Source organism: Psammomys obesus, unplaced genomic scaffold, assembly GCF_907164565.1.
Source record: "Psammomys obesus unplaced genomic scaffold, mPsaObe1.curated_primary_1811, whole genome shotgun sequence".
Lineage (NCBI taxonomy): Eukaryota > Metazoa > Chordata > Mammalia > Rodentia > Muridae > Psammomys > Psammomys obesus.
The window spans coordinates 8,411,861-8,420,391 of record NW_026588752.1 but is presented as its reverse complement, the minus strand read 5'-3'; the positions used below and the strand labels follow the sequence as shown (position 1 = coordinate 8,420,391).

General features: G+C 44.9%; 1 protein-coding gene across 1 annotated transcript in view; it reads left to right on the top strand.

Moving 5' to 3' along the window:
- Positions 1-7,906: 7,906 nt before the first annotated feature.
- Positions 7,907-8,531, top strand: part of Nsg2 (neuronal vesicle trafficking associated 2) — a 59,302-nt gene continuing 58,677 nt past the window's right edge. Inside the window, exon 1 of the mRNA XM_055604762.1 lies at positions 7,907-8,080. The gene's annotated coding sequence lies outside the window, so the exon portion shown is untranslated. The remainder of the gene's footprint in view (positions 8,081-8,531) is intronic.

The following is an 8,531-nucleotide window of genomic DNA, read 5'->3' as shown; positions in this document are numbered from 1 at the left end:
TTCCCAAAAGCAGTCTGCTACATAGATAGCTCAGTTCCCTCTACTTTCTCTTGCTCATTCTCTGCCAACACCCATTTGCCTTTTCTGCATCTTGTCTACCATGAAGCAGTGGGAAGTCATTTCCAGAGACCAGGCTAATATGGGTTGAGCATATGTCCCTGGGAGGTCCACCTGGAAAGGGTTTCCTCACAGGGTGGTGGTTAGATGCCATAGACCTGTGGACCTCAGGAGGTGAGTCTGGCAGAAGGCTCTTACAGCATTGGGGATGCTTCCTCAAAGGGTAGCGTGTGCTCCTGACCACATTTCTTCCTCTCTATTACTTGGCTTGTGATGTGAGCACTGTCTCTAAAATGCTCTCCTATCACAAGACACTACACTCACCAGAGACCCAAACCCATGGAGCCACGAGATCTGAGTTTGAATTTCCAAAACAGTGAGCTAAGTGGCCCTTGATGATGGGCCCTACCCTAGGTCAGCACCACCTTTGCTTCGTGTCATGGGTCCCTGTGCTTAGGTACCCTGCTCTGGGTCAGGCCCTGCCAATCCCCTGCTCCTGTTAGGTATTTTGTCCCTCTGAAGATACTTTACTTATAATGACCAGAATGCTCATCATTACGCATAATGGTTTGTTATACGTTTAGCAGTTAGCATGAAATTACAAAAAATAAGGTGATCAATTCTAACATGTTTATTGTAAAATAACACCATAATGAGGCTAGAGGAAATTCAAACAAAGACTCATCGGAAATCCTTACTCATAAGACCCGTGGGCTCAGGGGATGAAGTGCTTTCTAGGTAAGCATGAGGACCTGAGTTTGGGACCCCAGTGTTCACAAAAAAAAAAAAAAAAAAAAAAAAAAAAATGAGTAGAGCTGTGGTAACCTCTAATCTCACACTGAGAGGCGAAGACAGTGTTGTGAGTACTGCCAAAGACACGAGGCCATGCTTAAAGCCAAGTAGAAAGCCTTTGTTCTCACTAGCCAATGACCGAGGAGATTTTGCCCAAATCACGCAAACCCATGCCTTGTCATTCTTGCCTTTTTATGCATAAGCCCCACACCCTGGTTTGACGCAGTGCAATTAGCAAGAACAGTCACAATAAGTGGAGATACAGAAGTCAAGAAAGCAAGGCTAGTACATGGAGGGACTAAAACCCAGGGTGATGATGGATTGGGTCTTTGTACTTGTTTTGGCAGGCGTTGGTGTCTACACGCTGGGTCCTTAGGTCAGAGTGGTTCCTCTAACCTAGTATCAGTTGTGCTGAGGTCTGGGGCCTGTTACAGCAAAAAGATCCCAAAGGCTCAGTGGCCAGGCAGTGTACCCAACCCGCAAACTCCAGGTTCAGAGAGAGAGGTTCTTTCATCCAGGTTTAGTGAGAGAACGGGTCTCAGAAAAGAAGTGGTGAATGAATGAGGAAGGTGTCCAATGTCGACTCAAGAACTCCACACATGTGATCACACACACACACACACACACACACACACACACAGAGAAAGCTCTACACATTGACACATATGGTTATTATTATTTTGAAATGAAATGGTGATAAAGAAAAAGGAAGCTTATCTCAGTAATACATGTGCTGAGAGCAACCAACCTTGGTTAAGATTAAAAAAAAAAAACTATCTAAAAAAGATAGAAAGTCTGCTACTGTGTTAGTCTTCTTTCTATCACCACACAGAATGCTTGTTGATAGATAACTTTGGAGGTCCACACCATAATCAGTAAGCTCCATGATCAATCTTGGGGCTGGGAGTCATGTAAGGGTGTTTGGCACCTGTCAGCCAGGAAGCTAAGAAAGAGAGGTAGGGACTGGAGGCCTAAAAGCACTCTAAGGGAAGGTCTCCAAAGACTTGATGGTCTTTCATTAGCTCCCTCTTCCCAGAGTTCTATTATACCCCCAAATAGCACACTATGGGCGAAGACTGCCGTCTAGACCTTCAGGCATCCATCATTTTCCAAAAAAAAGAGGGGGGGGGGCTGTGAGTTGTTTGAGACCTCCAAGGAGCTGAAGCTGGACTCAAAGGTCCAGATCTGTTTCCATCTATAGCATTTGTCCTCTTTACACTATTGCCTCCATATGGGCAAAATTAAGAAGTAGGTGAATTTACCTATAAAACCAGTCCTACTTGCCTTCAAGCTTGATTCTTCCATTTAATCTTTACCTATTTTACTAACTTAAAATATCACCTCTTCAGTAGGTAGTTAATTGATTCATTCAAATAAAGGCTCCAGGACATAATATGTCCTCTTCAGGCACTGAAATGGCCAAAGGTTTTGAATTGTCCTTGATATACTTATCAGCATTCTGTCCTCTCTGGCGAAGCATCTGCTTGGCTTTAACTTTGTTTTCTTTCTTCCTCACGGTCAGTAAGTCGTTTTCCTATTTGTGGCCTCTAGGAATCCTTCTGTGCTCAATGTGAGTCCTTAATCAAACACATGTTATGTCTTGCTAAGCAACTCAGAGCCCAAAGCTCATCTTCTCTTCCTTTATTTTATTTTTCTAAATTCCATGTGTGTCCTTTGTACATGCCTAGTACCTGAAGCCAAAAGGGGACATCAGATTCCCCAGAACTGGAGTTACTGCCACGTGAGTGCAGGTACTGAGCTCAGGTCCTCTCTGCAGCAGCGGGTGCTTTTACTCTCAGGACCATTTCTCCAGGCCCTTTTCTTCTATTTATTTATTTGTCTATCTATCTATCTATCTATCTATCTATCTATCTATCTATCTACCTATCTATCTATATTTTCATTTATTTATTGGTTTTTTTGAGACAGGGTTTCTCTGTGTAACAGCTGGAACTCTCTTTGTAGACCAGGCCAGCCTCAAACTCAAAGAGATCCACCTGCCTCTGCCTCCTACTGAAGATTATAATAAAAATTCACCTACCAATCAATTCCTAGAGAATTTCCATTATTGCTACAGTGGCGAGAGTCCAACTCACACCTCTATTGTGTTTTCAAGTATTTGGCTCTTTGGATACTTTCATTAGCATTTTGTAGTTTTGCCATCTAAATCCTGTATAAATTTTGCTGGACCAATACAAGGAATTCCATCATTTTGGAAAGATGTTGTAAATATTTTTTAAAAAACATTTAGCTTCTAGTTTTTTTTTATCATGAACACAAAGAAACACAATTAATTCTTGCACATTCTTGTGTCTCCTTGCTTTCCTTCTATACCAAATTTTCTGAGAGTTCTTTTTATTGTGAACAGATTTTTAATTTTTTTTAAATTTCTGTGTATGCGTAGGTACCTGTGTGAATAGATATGGACTGTGTGCATGCAGGGGTTATGGAAGGACTGAAGGTCATCTGATGTGAATGCTAGAAACTGAGCCCAGGTCCTCTGCAAAACAAATAAGTACTGCTAACTACTGGGCCAGCACCTCTCCAGCCCCTGGATGTTAATTCTTACCAAATCACTTTTCTCAGTCAAGTGCATTTCTAGTATAAAGCCCACTTATTTATTCATGTTAGTCTTTCTTCTGGATCTATTGTATTTTTCTAGGATTTTGCTGAAGATCTGCCACCTAGATTTTGGGATTTATTGACCACCGAAGTTCTTATATTGTCTTTATCTGATTTGATATCATAGTATTACTGGGCAGATGGAGGGAATTAAAAATGTTTGTGTGGTTGCAGGAAGGGGGGGTTCACTCTTTTACATGCCGCCTCCTAGGTGACTGTCTGTATCAAAATGAAGCTGAATACCGCTTTCTCAGCCCCTGGGAAATTAGGGCATTTCTGGACTGACAGGTACTACTGTGCTAGCCTGAACTGGCTCGGGGGAGTTAGAGGGTGGGGAGGGATGACTTTCAGCTTTCCTGTAACTGACCGTTTTTCTGCCTTCTGCTGGAGGCTATTTACTGATGTCTGGAGGAATTTATTTTGGTCAGTACAACTTGGAAGAAGATACTACTGGCATCTAATAGGTAAATGCAGGGATATTGTTAACAAATACACAAGACAGACTCCCGCTTCTCCAATCCAATTCATGAGTGGTCTTGAACTGGATCCTGTACTGTATCATTGCTGATTTTCTGTTAGCCACATCCATCCCTCCATCCATCCCAGCTGCACTGATGTCTGCAGTTGTAACTGAGTCCGGCGTGGCACTCCTTTCTCTTAAGGTGTGGGGTCACGCGTGTAGAAGCTTTACTTTCCAGTCATACAGATCTGAGATTGTTGCACCTTCTTAGGGAGTCAGTAGCCTCCCGTTCTCTCTAGCCATTTTTCTTCGCCTGGGGTTTGCTGTGCCTGGCACTAAGGCAGCTACTTCAGACTTCTGTTTGGATCACCATGTATCTGTTCCTTTCATCATGGCTGTACCTAAATCCCTGACAAAAAGCAACTTAAAGGAGGAAGGGTTTACTTTGGCTCATGGATCTGGAGTTGCAGTCCGGAGGGGCAGGAAGGCCTATCTGTCAGCCGCTGTGTGACAGCGGGAAGCTGCAGGAAGCAGAGGGAGGGGCTGGTCCCTCACAAGGGGATCTCTCCTCTTCCACAGTTCGTGGGAAAGTGCCCCCCTGGTATCCAGTAAGGGTCTTCCTCACTCAGTTAATTCTCTCTGGAGGTCTCCTACCCCCATGAACACACCCAGAGGTGTGCCTCACTAATGCCCAGGGTGCTTCTCAATCCAGCCAGATTGATGGAAATGAACTGTTACACATGGTATCATCACCATGCATCTGTCTTTCTAAAACCCTTTCATTTCTCTCTTCCACTGTCAAATGATCCTTTATTGAACTGTTTTCCCTTGTAGTTTTAGGGTTTGGTTTGGTTGGTTTGGTTTTTTTTTTTTCCTTTTTTTTTTTTCTTTTCTTCCTAAGCCCCATGTAGAAGCAGAGACCCTCTTTATTTTTGTTTTGGTTTTACAAGACAGGGTTTCTCTGTGTAGCCTTGGCTGTCCTGGAACTTGCTCTGTAGACCAGCCTGGCCTTTGTAGCTCCTAAGCAGCTGGAAATTCCAGGATGCCATTTCTCTAGAACGTGCCGCAGCACTGCTCACCACCATTGCAGGCTGCAGAAGGAATCCCAGTGTCCCTTAGAGGAAATGCAGAGGCTTCTGCAGCTGAGACCAGCCATGTCTCTCGGGTGACCTCATGGATCATAGCATGGTGCCATACTCTATAGTTTTCTGTTTCTGTCTCTGGGTGGTCCCTTGAAGACTTGGAGAATCAGGATCGAGATGGGCGTGTACTCTGTTCCGAATGGTCATGGGAATTCATGGGCCTTGTTTTCTTAACATTGCCACAATCAATCTAGTCCAGGTTTTGTTGACATTTGGGGTCAGACAGACAGAGCACTGGCTTTCCTACCTTATCTTGGGTACATGACTTTGATCGTGCTGTGATCAAACCCAAACGACCTAGAAGAGGTGGTTGATGCTGGTTAACACAGTGTAGGTACCGACCTGGTCACATTTTTGTGTTTGGGCTTTTTTTTTTTTTAAGTAAACAGGGTTTTTTAAAGATTTATTCATTTATTTATTTACATCCTGATCGAAGCCCCCTTTCTCTCCTCCCAGTTCCCACCTCACACACCTCTCCCCTCGTTCTCCCTCATCATGAAAGCTATAGAGCGTCACAGTGTGTCTCATTGTACACCCTTTTGCCCACCCTTCTTTACTTGCAAATGTTCACTGCACTGAGTCACTGGTCTGGTTTGAGGCCTCTGGTTTCCGCTGCACTGTCAATGCCGGATGCTCACCGGGTCTCCTCTAGGATATCCTGTTGCTGCCCAGTGTCACGGAGATCCTGTAGCTTTGGATCTGCAGACCTGGCCCCTTCATGTGTTCTAGCCTGAGTGGTAGCTGGGCTGGTCATTCCTCCGGCTCTCCTGCACCCACACCAACAGGGTGACCTCTCCAGCACTGCCCCAGCTGGCTCACCCAATGCCGAAGCTGGTGAGGGGCAGGGAGAGCTCTCCCACTCTCATGCCCTCGGGGCTGGCTCTCCCACAGACCACAGCTGGCAATGGGCAGAGTGGGAAGGGCATCTCTTCCTTGCCCATGCCACCTCGCAGCCTTGCATTTTGATCATCATCATATCACACACTCACACACACACCTTTGTAAATTTTTGGCTCTTTTGTAATTTTTTGACTGTTCTAAGGTTGCAATAGACATACTTAAATTTTCACAAATTACTTGGACTCAAAGCTTTCCCATACCAAGGAATCTATAGAACCACAGACACCATCTTGGTTTCTTTCCTCCACACTCTGATCTATATTATCTATATCTATCTGACTCTTGTCTTACATATCACACACATTAAAAATCTCACCCAAAGGTATTTGTTTTCAACCCTCAATTTTTTTTTTTAAATATCAGAATGATTCTGTTTTATTTGGAATCCCTTAACCTCATTCTCCAACAAGGTAAGAATCCTTGTCACTCCAGCCATGGCCATCCTCACAGCTTATCTTTTTAACTTCACGTGTCACCAACCCTGAATTTCCCCTTGCCTCCCGAAAAGCCCTTTTCTGGACTTTACTAAACTCTAGGAACCTCTGGCTCGAAAAGTGTGTTTTTTCCTTGTCAATCAATCATGAACTATCAAAGGGAATTCTTTGTCTCTGGGGGCAGCAGCAGTAGGATTGGATAAAATTGTTCATAATCGAACATGTGGTCATTGACTATATTATGCTGGCCTGGGGAATGCTTGAACCTGGCAGTCATATAGGTCTTTGGAAAGGAGGGGAAGGAAGATCAATATTTCTGAGAGTACTACCCTCTCACATACATTCCATCTTCTCTTAAGACTGCCCTGTGTAGCCCTGGTGTGACAGCCTTCATGGTCTCATAAATCTCTTTGCACACTTTATTCCTAATCAGTACAGATGGCACATACTCTTCTATGCCCATTAGTATGTGAACACTAGCTAGGGTTCACTTTTTGTACACAGAACAAGATACTTTTGAAATCAAAGGGGTACTCAATACCAGGGCAAGTGGGGTCACGAAATACAGGAACAGCACGGCAGCTGGTGATGAACAGTGAGCTGAGCCACACCTAGGCGAAGTCACTGGCCATGGACTTGAAGCATCCCTATGGTTGAAACAGGCATTCAGAATGCTGTTCTCAAGTCAAAGGTGTTTCCGAAGCGTAGTCACTGCCATTCTGCAATGGAGGTGCAGTTACTCTCCACAAAGGCGAGACAGCCGAGGCTCAGCACGGGGCTGCAGAATGTACAAGATCCGCCCAGCCGGTTTGATAGGGCGGACCCTGCCTCTTCACTCTTTCTCACCCTGGACATCAGACTGGGTGTCCCTTAATGTCTTGTCCTAGGTAGGGACTTTGGGGACAGAGAGTCGGGATTCAAATCCCAGTTCTGGTCCTTTCCAGGTCTGTGACCTTAGCTGACCTGAACAGTCCTGGGGCAACTGGGAGCCAAAAAGCTCAAGTCTATGTAGCGCTCTCTGCTTTCTGTGAGGGTATGTCCACACTGCATGCCATCCCCATTTCCTGGTCACTGTTAGAAACCACCTTTTACAAAAGAGGGTGGTAGCTTGAAAGGTGTTACTGCACAGCTAATGGAAAATAGCTACCAGTTCACTTTCTCCACTGACCCTAGAGCAGGTGTTTTGAGCCACTCTGTTTTATAATATTGTTAGGGAAGCTTTGGTAAGAGGTGAGCCCTTCTCCTTAAAAAGAAAAAGAAACAGTGCCTGCTTTTCCAGTCTTCCCCCAAAGACTCAAGAATTGCATTTTACATAATCGTGTAATTTTTAAAAGCCAGATTATTGTTTTTGGAATAACCAAAATCCCTTCCACTTTTTTGAAACCGTTTGTCCTGTGCGGGGCTTGTGGCCATGCATGAGAAACAGCAGGTGGTGCCAGATGACAGGTGGTGTGGGAGCCGTCCCCGGTGGGAGGCGCGAGCAGGCGAGCAGGCTGGGCAGCTGCCAGATCTTCTCTGCGCGCTGGCGCCTTGCTCTCAGAAGCTCCGGAGCCAGGCACGAGAGGGCTGCTTTTTCAGCATCCCGCTCTCGGGCTGAGGAGGGAGGACTCGTGTTTGTCCTCCTCCTCTACATATTGGCTTGACTCTGCTCTGACCCCCACCAGTGCCGCACAGTAAGTAGGCATTTGTTTTTGTTGTAACCACTCCCCAGCATGCTCCCAGCCCTTACCACCCTGTCATCCCCACAACAACCCTGTTCTGTCTAATTATGTCCCACCAGCAGGATTGACAGGAGAAATTCAGTTGTGCTGTGCCTTTGAGGGTGGGGGTGAAAGCAATCCTTGGCGTCAAAGGGAGCTGGAGAGAAAGAAATGCGATTTGTTTATTTAGTTGGCAATCTTGCAATACGGGGGCTGCTAACTTTCCATGAAAAAAAAAAAAAAAAAGCCCTTGGCTATTGAGGAAATGGAGGTATTTCATGGCTGAATAACGACATCACGTCCTAGCCTGCCTCTTTCTGATTTAGAAACCTGGATCTCATGGACAAGCTACATTATTATGTTTAAAAAAATAAAAAGAGGTGGGTACCGTGAGGAATGCTGAATGTATTTAATTGTGTTTTAG